Source organism: Mustela nivalis, assembly GCF_964662115.1.
Source record: "Mustela nivalis genome assembly, chromosome: 11".
Taxonomy (NCBI): domain Eukaryota; kingdom Metazoa; phylum Chordata; class Mammalia; order Carnivora; family Mustelidae; genus Mustela; species Mustela nivalis.
In genome coordinates this window covers 102554447-102569346 of record NC_139030.1, presented here as the reverse complement: position 1 = coordinate 102569346, position 14900 = coordinate 102554447, and the positions used below count along the sequence as shown (strand labels likewise).

Here is a 14900-nt window from a genome sequence, read left to right as displayed (position 1 = left end):
TAAATCAAACTATTTGATTCTTCACCTTCCCTATGGGTTTCCAAATCCAACCCTACTTGATTTACCCACCCCTACATATACAATGGATATAGATTAAAAACAACAACAACACTTCCTACACGTGTGATGCTATTCCCCTGAGAAGGGTAAGGTGGGAAAATAAAATCTGTAAACCGCAGGAATAAATTCTGCTATAACAGAATTAGGGACAACAGGTCAACTTCTAGAATAGGGAATGCAGGGTTTTCACTTCATTCTCCAGAAGACATTGTTCTAAGTATCAATTATAATGATAAACTGTAATGCTTTGACTAGCTTAGCTGATTCTTGAACTTTCTCCAAGAGTTCCTATTTCCTCTCATTAGTCCCATTTTTATCCAGCATTACAACGTAATTCTTGCATTCCAATCCTAAATCTGCTAGAGTACTTTATAGGGATATAGGACATTTGGCTTGGTGCAATAGAGCCAGAAACCTGGTTGGAAACTTTGGGAAAACAGAGAGTTCCTCTGTTGTCTCAATGTATGACTCATCCTATAAAATTCTGTTTGTTTTTGACATAGCAACGTTATCTCTAAGAGGTTACCATGGAATCAGAAATAATTATTTTAATGGTGGATTTATGTCATTTTCAGTGTGAGTTTATTTTAGATTTTAAGTGTGTTACAAACAATTCCTGTTTGATTGCTAACCACAAAAAGAATTTTAACAGTTGTAACTGAGAACCTATAAAAATGGCAACATATGCATTAATTATTATTAAAATATATTCTCAGTGTTGATGTATGCTTTTGAAATAATACCAAGTATAGCTTTGTTAATCTTTCCAATCATTAATATTTACATGATAGAATTTTATAAAATCTAGGAAGCAGCTCAGTGGGTTATGGATAGACATCCAGAGTCAGGCTTTTCTAACCATCCTCAATATTCACTTTCCAGTTGGTGATTTAAGGTGGTGGCTCTGGCTCTGGCTGTTGCATTCATAGTCCAGATAGTAGGAAGAAAAAAGGGGTTATTTCCCCCAAGAACAACTCATTGCTACTTGTATGACTAACATGTGATCATGATTCTTTGACATAGTCTATTCGAAATGTTTGACTCTTTCATCATCGCGTTTGATTATACATTTTCTATGTTAAAAGATAATTTTCAGGAAAATGTAAAATCATGACTCTCACACCAAAGCAATCTTGAGAAAGAACAAAGCTGAAGGCCTCACACCTCCTGATTTCAAACTGAATTATAAAGCTGTGGTAATCAAAACAATATGGCATTTGCATAAAAACAGACGCATAGATTAATGGAACATAATAGAGGGCCCAAAACTAAACCCATGCATACACAGTCAACTAATTTATGACAAAGGAATCAAGAATATATAAAGGAGAAATAAATGATCTCTTCAGTAAATATTATTAGGAAAAGTGGACAGCCATGTGCAGAAGAATGAAACTGGACCACTCTCTTACACCATGTGCAAAAACCAGCTCAAAATGGATTAAAGACTTGAACGTAAGACCTAAACCATAAAACTCCTAGAAGACAACACAGGCAGTAAGCTCCTTGACAATCAGTTTTAATGATGGTTTTTTTGGATTTGACACCAAAAGCAAAGGCAACATAAGCAAAAATAAACATGTTGGACTACATCAAACTGAAAATCTTCTGCACAGAAAAGGAACCCACCAACAAAATAAAAAGACAGGGGTACATGGATGAGCTCAGTTGTTAAGTGTCTGCCTTTAGCTCAGGTCATAATCCGAGGGTCCTGGGATCAAGCCCGAAGCAGGGAGCCTTCTTCTCCTTCTCCTTCTCATTTGTGTTCTCTCTTGCTATCTCTGTCACTATCTTTCTCTCTCTCTCCCAAATAAATAAAAGTAATTAATAATTAATTTAGAAAATGAAAAGATAACCTATCAAATGGGAGAAAATATTTGCAAATTATGTATCTGATAAGGGTTCAAATTCAAAATATATAAAGAACTCCTACAACTCAATAGGAAAAAAACCTGAATGATCTAATTAAAAACATGGGCAGAGGATGTGAATAGACATTTTCCAAAGAAGACACAGAGATGGCCAACTGATACACAAAAAGATACATCATCACAATGAGATGTCACCTCGTGCCTGTTAGAATGGTTATTATCAAAAAGATAGGACAGGGTGCCTGGCTGGCTCAGTTGCTACTCTTCCTTCTGAGGTTGTAAGTTCAAGTCCTACGTTGGGTGCAAAGATTACTTAAAAATAAATTCTATATATAAAAGAAGAAAATAAATAACAGGTTTGGGAAAGGATGTGGAGGTAAGAAAACCTTTTTGCACTGTTGGTAGGAATATAAATTAATGGAGCCACCATGGAAAACAGTATAGACGTTTTTCAGAAAACTGAAATTAGAACTACCATATAATCCAGCAATTCCACTTCTGGGTAATTATGTAAAGGAAACAAAAACACTAACTTGAAAAGATATCTGCACCCCTATGATCACTGCAACGTGTTTACAGTAGTTGAGATATGGAAGCAAACTAGTGTCCCTTGATTGGATGAATAGATAAAGAAAATGTGGTACATTTATATAATGGAATATTATTCGGCCATAAAAAAGAAAGAAATCCCCAGGACGTCTGTGTGGTTCAGTGGGTTAAGCATCTACCTTTGGCTCAGGTCATGATCTCAGGGTCCTGGGATCAAGTCCTGCATTGGGCTCCTTGCTCAGTGGGGAGCTTGCTTCTCCCTCTGCCTGAGTTTCTCCTGCTTGTGCTCTCTCTTTCTCTCTCTAAATACAATCTTTAAAAGAAAAAAAAAAGAAGGAAATCTTTCCATTTGCAATAGCATGGATGGACCTTGACAGCATTATGCTAAGTGAAACAAATCAGACACAAAACGACAAATATCTCAGTTATATGTAGACTCTAAAAAAAGAGAAAAAAATTGAAGTCATAGATGCAGATTGGTGGTTGCCAAAGATGGGGGCATAGGAGTAGGGTGAAATGAAGAAAGACGATTAAAAGGTATTTCCAGTTATAAGATATGTAAGTCCTGGGATATAATGTTCAGCATTGTGACTATAGTTAATAATACTGCCTTGTATATTTGAAAGTTGCTAAGAGTATAGATTTCTCATTACAAGAAAAAATTTGTAACTATGAGTGGTGATGGATGTTAAATACATTTATTGTGGTGATCATTTCACAATATATACAAAAATCAAATCATCATGTTGTATACCTGAAACTAATATAATGTTCATGTCAACCACATCAATAAAAAAGTAGACACATTTAAGTGAGTTTAATCAATTTCTCTGTTTTATAATTTGCAGTATACTATGAGATTAATATAATCGCATCTATATGGTAAGATTATTCTACCTGATAGCTATTTATGCTACATTGTTTTGAAGCTTTTATTTATTTATTTGAGAGAGAGTGAGCATGAACTGGGAGAGAGGGTCAGAGGGGAGGGATAAGACAACTCCTTGTTGAGCAGGTAACCTGCAGGGCCTTCCCAGGACCCTGGGATCATGAGTCTCGGGATCATGACCTGAGCCAAAAGTTGACACTTAACGGATTGAGTCAGCCAGGAACCCTGATTTATGCTACATTTAAAACATGTACTATGCCATAATTCTTAAAATTCAGGGTGATGGAGCCAGACATGGACTCTTTTAAGTTACCAGCTGAATGACCTTGGTGCGAATCTCAGTTTCTCTACTATAAAATAGATATAAGAAATCTATCTCAATGGACTTTTATGGAATTAAATCAACTAATAACATGTCTACATAAAAATAGACCACAATACTGGATGTACAGTACACGCACAAAAAGGATTAGTTCCTCCACTAGCTTAGGAAGCCAAGCTAGAGTAGAGCAGTGGCATTTCCCCCTCTCTCAATTTTTCCTTCTTTCCTGCTCTCATTCCTTCCTCCCTCCTTCTTTCTTCCTTCCTTTGTGCTTAAGAATGACTTTGGGGTTATTAAAAATGGAGATCTCTGGGCCTTATCCCTTGAAGCTGAATCCTTGGGTTTAGAGCAGAAAAGGAAGGAGGAGACTTTTGATGGAGGCTGTCCCGAGGTCCATCTTGAGGGAGGAAGTGGTTGAGGTGATAGCGCATCTGGTGGTGGCAGGTGTGAGGGCAGGTGCTCTCTGATCGAGTTTGCCTTTCTTACAGACTTAACATATGGCTTAAGGCAAGCTATTTCCCTTTTTACCCCTCCTTTGGCCATTTATAAATTAGAATAGAATTTAGAGATCAAGTCTATCGTTTTGGTCCCAGGAGAGACTTCTGTAAGTTTCAAATAATAAAATAACTTATAAGTGAAAAACCTGTAAAGTTAATATTTGTGAAGTAGTAACTTTTGTTAGGTTTTCAAATAATGGCCAAAGAAATGGCCAGGAGTTAAATTTTAAAAAGAGAAAATACGTTTGACAAAAGGCATAAAATTATGTTTGGAACAAGGCAGGACAGAAATTGAAATGGGACTGGAGACAGGCAGGATAAAGATGCAGCAAAAATAGGGGGCAGGGGGCACCTGTGTGGCTCAGTGGGCTAAGCCTCTGCCTTTGGCTCAGGTCATGATCTCAGGGTCTGCTCAGCGGGGAGCCTGCTTCCCCCCTCTCTCTGCCTGCTGCTCTGCCTACTTGTGATTTCTCTCTCTCTGTTAAATAAATAAATAAAATATTTAACAAAAAATAGGGGGCAGATTAGCAACCAAATACTAAGTCTCATGGGGAGTTGGGGAATTAATAGCTACACACTCAGAAAAGGAAGGAGTTCAGAGGAAAAGCAGCAAAAGGTACAGGCAGAAAAAGAATGAATACACAAGAGAGGAAAACTGAAGATCAAATCCAAGAAAAGGAAGGCAAGGGGGTTCCGACATTTGTCTCTTGCCTAATGATTACCTTAAAATCCACAAAAGAAAAGGCTGCTGAGGGAAAAGAACTAAGCAGAATTTCTGAAGGGAAGAGCACAGAACCTAGAAGAACCTAAAGGGCAATGTGTAGCAGGGAGATTTTATAAGTCAGCAAATGCCCACACAAGGATTTCATTGAGGGAATTTGATTATAAAGTCCCTAGAGATGATTGAAGGCCCTTTCATGGACGCAGATGCCAAGATGAAAGACTGACTTTCAGAAATAGACCAATTTTTTAAAAAATTTAAAAAAGATTTGTGAAGGGAGAGAAGCTTCTGGTTGTTAATACTATTAAAATTGGATATGGTGTTTCTAAATGAACATAATACTTATAACAAATTGGTAGGATGGGGTCACATAAATGGTAAAAATCCTGAAAACATTGAATGTGGAAAAAGAAATTATCAAAGTGTAATAAAATATCTATAGCCAGGTAACTCAATGTATTAGTCTGTGCTTGTCTTTTCTTTATTTCCTTATGTTTTTCTCTCTTTCTGTTTCAAGCAGACAGCCAGGCTTTGGATTCCCTTTGTCAGGGGAGCTTTGAAGCTATAGTTCCCTTTGTCAGGTTTAATTTCAAAGCAAAAGTTGCATATATTCAAACTCCTTCCATCTCTTGTAAAAGCTAAAAATTCATCGAAAATATTATGGTAAGGACCCCACTGGGGAGGGGAGAAAGGGCAACCAGGGAGAAAGGTTATGAACTGTGCTAGCTGAGTTTCGAAATGTTCTACAGGGTTTCTCTGGGTGAAAAGATTGGTAGTACTTAACAACTGTTGTGCATTTAATAGCTGCCAATTGATTCAAGTTGTAGATGTAAAACTAATTTTTTTTAAGCTTTGAGAATCTAAGTTTTAGAATCTAAAAAATTCACGTTACTGTGAATTTTTTAAAATTATGAAGTAGTTCATCCTTACAAAAGAATGCATGTATATACATGTGTACATACACACATATAAAAATGTTGCGTATAAAATACTACATATGATCTAAAGAACAATGAAATAAACATCCATATGCCTACCCCTCAGTTTAAGGACAGGATCAGTACCTCGGAAGCCCTCCCAGCCGCTCTGATCATCCTTATCACCTCTTCCAGAAATAACTACCTGTTTTAATTTTGTTTATTTCCTTTGCTTTCCATAATAGTTTTATCTACAAGTGAGTGTGTATATCCCTAAATCATATTCAGTTTGAGACATCTTTGAACTTATGTGATATATTTTATATTTGTCTGTAATTTGCTTTTTTGCTAACATGACATTTCTGATAATCACCTAAGTTACTGCAACTGGTTATAGTTCACTCATTTTTCACTGTCATATACTATTCCATAATTTGAATAAACAATAATTTATATACCCATCCTTCTGTTAATGGACACTTTGGTTGTTTTCAGTATATGTTTTGTATTATTATTATTATTAAGAGAGAGTACATATGCGAGGAGGGGAGAGAGGCAAAGGAAGAAGGAAAGAGAGAATCTGGAGCAGGCTCCACACCAAGCCAGGAGCCCACGGGGGGCGGGGGGGGGACGACTCGATCCCACGATCCTGAAATCATGACCTGAGCTGAAATCAAAAGTGGGACACTTAACTGACGGAGCCATCCAGGCCCCCTGCAATGAACATTCTTAAATACATCTCTTAGTGTATGTATATAAGAATCTTTCTTGGATAAATAACTAGGAGTAGAATCACTAGATTGTAAGGTACACCAAATTGTGTTCCAAAGGACTGCATCACTTTACAATCCGTTAAACAAAGTGGCCTTCGTCCTCCCCAGACTTTTGGTACAGTCAGACTTTTTAATCATTGTACTGGGAAGTAAAAATCCTTTATAAATCACTTTCATTTATTCTTTGATGATTGGTCAATTAATTCATAAGTTCAACAGATTAAAATTCCTTAAAAAGTTAGCCCCCATTTACACACACAAAAATAAACCTTTTGAAACTATATTGACAAATTTAAGATATCTGATTATCTGAGCCACTTTACATGACTGAAAAGGCAAACAGTTCAACAAGTGAGCTCTAAGACTCGTAGCTATTGTCAGTCTAATGAATCAAACTCATACATGCATCAAACCGGGCGCTCTTAAAACATTTAAGCACTATTTACAAATTCACCAGTTCTTTTACACACTTCAAATTAAAACCTTAAGTCTAACATCAAATTATCTTAACTTTTCTGATGAAATTTCAAGGTAATATATCAAATTCTCTTTATCTTTTCAAATACAATAGCAAATACAACAGCAATAATTACAAAGTTCATTCCTAATTCATTATTACTAAGAGTATGAATTATTTCATTATTACAGTGGACTTACCTAACTGTAGGGCATAATTTACAATCATAGGTGAGATCAGAGAGTCCAAACTGCTATATGGATCACTGATTAGAGATTTGTGACCACGATCAAGATCAGATGTGACATCAGGATCATTCTACCAAAGTTACGTTAATTCATGGAGTCCTCATTGGAACTTCTGTTTGCTCTGTTGATGTTCAAGTTATCTACTGCTGCTTAAAAATTCCCCCAAAAGTGAGTGGCTTAAAACAACAATAATTCTATTGTATTGGATGATTTTTATAATCATAAATTCAAGCACGGAATGGCCAGGAGGCTTTGTCTGCTCCATATAGCTTTGACTAGGCAGCCATTTGGGTATAGTCTGCTGATTGTTGAGAGGAGTTGGATCGTCAAAGGGTAACTCACTTGTTTTGTCTTAATGTGGACATCTAGAAGGCTGGGCTTAGGTGAGCTAATTCCCAGGGAGTTTCTCCTGTAGCGTAACCAAACTTCTTACATGGCTGCTCAGGAGGCCCAGACAGAAAGAAGTCTGTGAGCTTTTAAAAACTTAGCCTCAGAAGTTCTAGAATGTCACTTCCACCGTTTTCCATTGATTAAGGAAGTCACTAAGTGCACTAATTCAAGAAGTGAGCAATTCAACTCTACCTCTCAATGAGAGGAATGTCAAAAAATTTACAGCCAGCTTCAACCCACCACAGATGCGTTCTGCTTCCTATGTGAACCGATGACCCTGTCTAATTCACACTACCCTCTAGAATTTAGTTTCCCCGAAAATCATATGTGGCTGGCTAGGTATCTTTTTGAATTTTCTAATTTTTGCTATAAACATTTTTAAAACTTCATCATCTGATCTGGGAAAATAGGAATCTGAAATTCTACCCAGGTTGCAGTTAATCTCTTAGTCCATGATGACTTAAATTAACTTCATACTCCAGCCCTACCCCCAGTCTGGCTTGTACTGATTTATTTAAATTTTGATTTTTGTTTGCCTCTCTAGTCACAATTTAAAAACCATTGTATTACATGCTTTATTGGGAAAGGTCAGAGTTGACAGACCACAGAGTGTCAGTGTCAAGTATATGCTAAGACATCAGCGGACATACAGGGAGACGGGACTGGAAACACAGGAGCTATATTCCAGCAAAAGAGGCCTATTCCCCACACAGGCCGCAGAGCTCCTAGATCTAAAGCATGGGTCATGGGCTGGGCAATGATTATTTCAGTAGTAAACATGATGAGCCCATAACTTAAATTGAGTTTTCTGGAGGAATCTCTGTGGTAGTGGCTTCTGTATAATTCTGGGGGGAGAAGGGTTGGGAGCCCAATAATGATCGAGAATGAATTACTCTCCAACTTTATTAATTTGAGGCTGAGGGTTAAATTGAAATTGGCTTAAAACAAGTGTGCGGTATTTTCTGCAGACGTGATATAGTGTATACAGATTCACACTGGGTTCAGCTGGAGCGCTAATATTAATTCCCAATCCTTTTACTATTCCTTGGTGAAAATTCCCTCTCTCATCCCACCTGCCATCTCAAGTAGCTAGCACTAACTTCCGCCATTCTCCCCGGGGCCCCAACTCTGACGTTCTCAACCGATGGCCTTGTTTCCTTCTTCACAGATTTCCTGTTCATCTGTCTCTCAAACTGACCTATGCCATATGCATTCTTCCCTCCAGTGTCAGAGAAAGAAGTGTTCCTGTGTTAGCCGGAGTCAGCTACTCTTTTTTGAGGATGATTACCCTCCTGCCTTCTTTATCACCTACACTATCTCTGCTCTCAATTTCTCTCATATGTTAGCTTCACCTATAAGCTAGTGAAACATTTTCCAGTCTTAACAAAAATTGTTCAGTTCCTAGTTCCCCTCTAGCTAGTCTGCTTCACCTCTCTCACTTTCATTGTCAAGTTTCCAAAAATACTTATACTAGACTATTCCACATCTTTAATGTATACTCCAGCTTACTGTGACCTGGCTTTTGACTTCCCTACTTATGCTACAATATGTATCAAATCCCAACTTTGGATTCCCTTCGACAGTTTTCAGCACTGCTTTCTATGTTGTAAACTAAACCTTCCTTAAAGATCTGCCCTTCCTCACCTGTCTTAAGGAATTCCTATCACTCTGATCATTCATTGTCAGGTTCCATCTTTGAATGCTCTCCCTAGAAATAATTCTTACGCGTCCTTCAGGGATCTGATCTTAACCAACGCTGTTTCCACTTATCCAACACTGACTATTTCCTTGGGCCACCTTATATGCCTGAAATGTTTACATCTAATTAGCCTATGCCTTCTCCTTTGAGGTCCAGATCAATATATTCAAGTTAAACTCTGCAAGAGGCCGAGATAAGCAGGATGGGAGGACAGCCTACCTCAGATCGTCAAGTCAGGGAGCACTTTTTTAGAGAAGTGTAAGTTGAAACCTGAAAAAATTAAGAGCTAGTCAAAGCAAGAGTGGGGGGTGTGGAAAGAGGGGGAGTGAATTAGGCAGAGAAAGGCCAACAGCAGGAAGGTGCAAAGATTTGGGTTGTTCTAGGAACTATGGCTGAAACACCAAGGGCGAAAGAGAAAACAGAAATGGGTTTCCTCATACGGAACCTGCTTTCCCAAACAGTGCAGAGTTAGCCCGCTCACCCAGCACAGTGCCCCAGAGGGCCAGACCCGGACTCTTCCCATCTTTGCACAGGGCAGAGCCTGCCTGTAGGGGGCCCAGGGGGACATGGGCTCTTTGTAGGCAGGATTATCACACAGGAGGCGAGGGAAAAGTTGAGCTGAGCACACCCAGTATGTTCTTCACAAATTTTCCAATCAGACAAGTTTCTCTACTTCTCCAGGCAAAATGGATAAAGAAGCAAAGATAGGTGTTATCAAAGGAGTCATCCTAATAACCAGCCATAGAATTTAAGCCAGACAAAAAAGTAGAGGGGAAAAGGGGATGGAATGATAATGAAAATGGGTGGGGTCAAGGTACTGGGAGTCTCCCCTAAACTGACAAAGCGTGGCTGTGGGAGTTCTACAGAAAAAGGGCGGAAAAGGATAAAAGGACAATGGCCCAAAGCCAGATTATCTGCAGCCCGGATTTCAGTAGTACCAAACTTTGGTTCTGGCAGATTCGAGAAATGGCGGGGGTGGTGCCCCTGTTATGGAATGGAGGAAGAGGTTTTGGAGGTGAGAAGACCCAGGAATGGGAAAAGCGGGCAGAGAATGAATTAGCCACATAAATGACGTAGTTCTAAGGATGACATAGAAGGAGGCGAAGAGAAAGACTGAACCAAAAGCTAAAGTCTTCAGTGGTTGAGATGGGAATGAGCGCATTAAACATTGGTGATGGGGGGAACAAGTGCGGATGAGTTTTGAAGAAAGAGAAGAAGGGCATAAAGTGTTTTGAAAGAAGGTAGGGAGGCAAAGCCATCTACTCCACCTCTTAACCCCAAGGTGCTTCGGGTGCGAGAGAAGAAAAACAAAACCAAAAAACCAGCTTCCACATGGGCAGGCTGCAAATACAGCGAGGACCTCAGAGCGGAAGCAGCTTTGGGTTAAGGGAAGGAACCATTGGAACCAGAGGCTGAGGCTGCAGGGCAGTTTGCTGATGGCCCCGTAAGATATGCCGGAGGGCGTTTGGAAGACCACAGGGCAATTTGGGAGTTAAGGAAGAGGTAAGCTTGGTCTATTTGCACAAAATACAACGTAAACAGTAGTCCCAGAGTATGGCATCTTGAGGGCCCTGGGGACAGTAACTGGAGCAATATGGGAGGGGGGCATTTGGGGGAAGTTTGGCCCAAACAGAGATAAACAGAGGTGAACAGAGATGGGAGATGTAATAGAACTATTTTTTTAAGTCTATTTTTTTTTTTTTTGAGGATTCTAGTTATTTGGGAGAGAAAGAGCATGAGCAGGAGGCAGGGGGAAGCAGAGGAAGAGGGAAAAGCAGACTTCTCACTCAGTGGGGAGCCTGACTCAGGCTCCATCCCAAGACCCTGAGATCATGACCTGAGCTGAAAGCAGACCCTTAACCGACTGAGCCACCCAGGCACTCCTCTTTCTTGTGGTCTCTTAAAGCGGGGGTGGGATTTTGATTCTAACTTGAAGTTATCCGTTTCTTTCTGGTAATGCAGCTTTGGTAAGGTTTCATAATGGCTTTCCCAAGAGGGACTAAATCCTGATACTCTCACCTTCTATTTTTCAAGTTAATCCTCTTGTCACTGCATTAGGTGAGGAACCTTTCCTTTTCCCTGGGCTTCTGCAGAAACCAACATCATTGCTGGCCCTGGGCCACCTTTTGAGTTCTTTGTTTTGCCAGCATGTCAAGGTACATGGCATCTTCTACCCAGGCCGTGCTTCCTCACCCGTGCATGCCTTTGTGTTTGCTCTCTTCCCTGGCATTGTCCTTACTCTTCTCCTTTGCCAGATAACAATAAACCGTATTCCTATTTCGAGACTGAATTTGAGCACAGTCTTTGATGCCTTTCCTGACCACCCCCACTATGATCTCACAAACACTACTGTTCCTCACTTGTGACTCTGATACCTTGAAGAACTAATTTATATTTGTCTTCCCAGTTATGCTGTAAATTCCTTGGGCCAAGAGTTATTTCCTACACATATTTTTATCCATAGTGCTTCATACATAGTAAGTTCTCATTAAGAATGTTGAATGGACGGTATAGTTCATCAAATAACCCATCTGTCTAGTGTGCTTTATACCAGAGTATCTCTCAGTATTTTTCCTTTCCCTTTTTCATTAACATCAAAGGAAGTTGGTCCCCTGATTTCCTGTCCTGTTCAGTCACAAATCTCTTACCCCCAGCTCCTCTGAAAGACGCCATTAACTCTTCCATTTCCTCCTTTATGTCCTCACGCTCTTTTCAACTGGCTTTTTCCCCTCTGTCCTCAAGCATATTCAGGTATTAATTTTTCACCCATGATATCAACACCTCAACTCTGCTGCTCCTTGTGGATACTTCCTTGTTGCTGTCAGATTTTCCCACTAATGTGAGTGGCAAAAGCATCTCTCTATTTTTCTGCTTGTGCAGAAGCAGCTTTCAAGACTGCACAAAGTCACACACAAAAATAAACAAACAAAAATTACAAACCTTAAGGAAGAAAGGAAGTAATTTCCTAATATCCCATAATTTGACAAGGCTAATGTGTGAAAGAAAGGCCCAATTTTAGAAATAAGTGCTTAATTTGGCCCATTTAACATTTTGTTTTATTTTTGTAAGATTTTTATTTATTTATTTGACAGAGATGGATCACAACTAGGCAGAGAGGCAGGCAGAGGGAGAGAGAGAGAGGGAAGCAGGCTCCCTGCTGCAAAGAAAGCCTGATGCGGGGCTCGGTCCCAGGACCATAAGATCATGACCTGAGCCGAAGGCAGAGGCTTAACCCACTGAGCAACCCAGGCGCCCCTCATTTAACCTTTTAGATAGGCTACCTTCTTCCTCAGGCTGTGACTTGTAGGTGGTGTTTTTGTTCCTCCAGGCTCATATATTAAGTCCAGAAGGATCGAGAGTTCTAATCTTTGACTGATGACACTGCGAATCTGATGAAAGGTATATGCACCCCTCACTCCAGGAAAAATAAATGCATATTGTCACTTTCTGCTTTAGTGTCAGAGGCTCACAGATCTTTTGAAGTCCAACCGTGGATCCAGTTTTGAATTCGGTTTAAAATACCAGTTATTAGAGATGGTTTAAAGGTTTCTTTTTTTTATCTTTATTTTCTAACTTCCCTAACGGTGAACTCATCCGAGACTGACAGACTTTGAGTTCGGAGTGGCTGCCATAGGAGACACTCAGTTTTCCCATCTGTAAAATGGGGTAATTAATATGTTTTTTTAAAGATTTTATTTATTTGACAGAGAGAGAGAGATCACAAGTAGGCAGAGAGGCAGGCAGAGAGAGAGAGGGGAGGAAGCAGGTTCCCTGCGGAGCAGAGATCCCGACTTGGGGCTCTATCCTAGGACCCTGGGATCATGACCTGACCTGAAGGCAGAGGCTTTAACCCACTGAGCCACCCAGGTGCCCCTGGAGTAATTAATATTAATCAGTCATTATGTTGCACGGATTAATACTTGCAAAGTCCTAATAATTGTGATTTTTCTAAGCTCCCTTTGGATCATCTGTTATTTAGGTTGTACTTTTCTTCTCTAGATGAAAGCAGATACAATGCTACAGCTGCTTCTTCAGCTATTCTGGTGTGTGTGGTTTTTTTTTTTTTTTTTTTTTTTTTTTTTTTGTGAAGGAACACCTGCTTAGAATGTACCTAAGGAGTTATTTCTTTGTTTTTTGATAATTAAAGCACTGCTATGGAGATGGCTGACATCTGGATTCACTTTTAAAGACTTTGCTGTGTTTTCCTGGCTCCTGGGAGATTTATGAACTATAATGCATTCGATGGAAATGTGGTGATGTGCTTCAGTTTGCAACAGCAATTTTGCTCTTGCTTTGTTATTTCCCCACTGCAACGAGTGAGAGCTGCCACTCTGTTACTGCTGCTAAGAGATTAAGGGAACTGAGCTGAGCTCCAGAAATTTAATACGCCATATAATGCCTGATTTACTTTGATTCTGGCTTTGACTTGAATTGATAAACTCACTTGGGACTGCTCAGCAGAATCAACACCTAGGGATTACATTTTTTAAAAATAAACTCGTTCTGAAATAGTTTCTTCTGGGGGGAGCATGAAAATCTAGCTCTCTTACCTATTTCCAACATTTACAGGGGAACAAAAACTTGGCAGAAGTATTCTAATATTACGATTTCGCCCAAAGTTATATTCCTTAATCTCCACTCAATTACTGCTCATTAAATTTTTCTAAGATTTCCTTCCCAGAACTATGTACTTTTGTTTCAGGCGGTTATAAATTACACCGTTACTTTCTCTACCTTGATATTCTTCTTGGCCTGTCACTCACAGGTAGTCACGCCAGCGGAGACACGTGGATCAGTCAGGGCTCCCAGCTGCAAAGGACATAAACCAATTCTGGCTGAGTAAGCAGAAAAGTTTAAAAGGAGATGGACAAACTCAAGAGAATCTCTGGGAGGTTGGAGGGACAGGTATGGAACTCGGCTTCTGGGAGCGAAGCTCACTAGCGACCCGTGGGAGGGGCCCTGTAAGGTCACGCCCACTACTTACTTTTACTCCCACAAACACTAAAAGCAATTGCTGCCAATGCCACTGCCCACCAAGGCCACTTCCACGCTACGAATTTAACCTTGCAGGCACGTCTACCAGAAAATGTCAGATGCCCTTGCCAGCAAATTGGTTTCCAAGCAGAATTTTTCCTTCCTCAAGCTACTCACTTCCACGCAAAGTCTTATGCAGGTGTGCTGAATGTTGAAGGCTGGGTCCTGTGTCTGCAACATAGCTGTTAAGAGCCTCTTTTTCAGAGCTTACCTTGGGGAAGCAGCGCTTACATTAAGATTGGGGATTCCCTAAATGGAGCAAGTATTTTCAAAACAACCTGGACAGCCAGAAAATATGAAAATATTTTCTACAGGAGAGAATTAATATTTTGAGAATAAATACTAAGAGCCAGATGCTTTAAATAGATTACTTAATCTTCAACAAAATAGATATTTTAACCCTATTTTATTTTTTATTTTTTAATTTTTTAAAAAGATCTTATTTATTTATTATTGCAGAGAGAGAGAGAGAA

At 39.6% G+C, this 14900-nt stretch overlaps 1 long non-coding RNA gene across 1 annotated transcript in view; it reads right to left on the bottom strand.

Annotated features, from left to right (window-relative positions):
* The window catches only part of LOC309843437, a 28837-nt gene extending 14545 nt beyond the window's left edge, over window positions 1-14292 (bottom strand). Inside the window, exon 1 of the long non-coding RNA XR_014300144.1 lies at window positions 14128-14292. This is a non-coding gene — a long non-coding RNA (uncharacterized lncRNA). The remainder of the gene's footprint in view (window positions 1-14127) is intronic.
* Window positions 14293-14900: the final 608 nt, after the last annotated feature.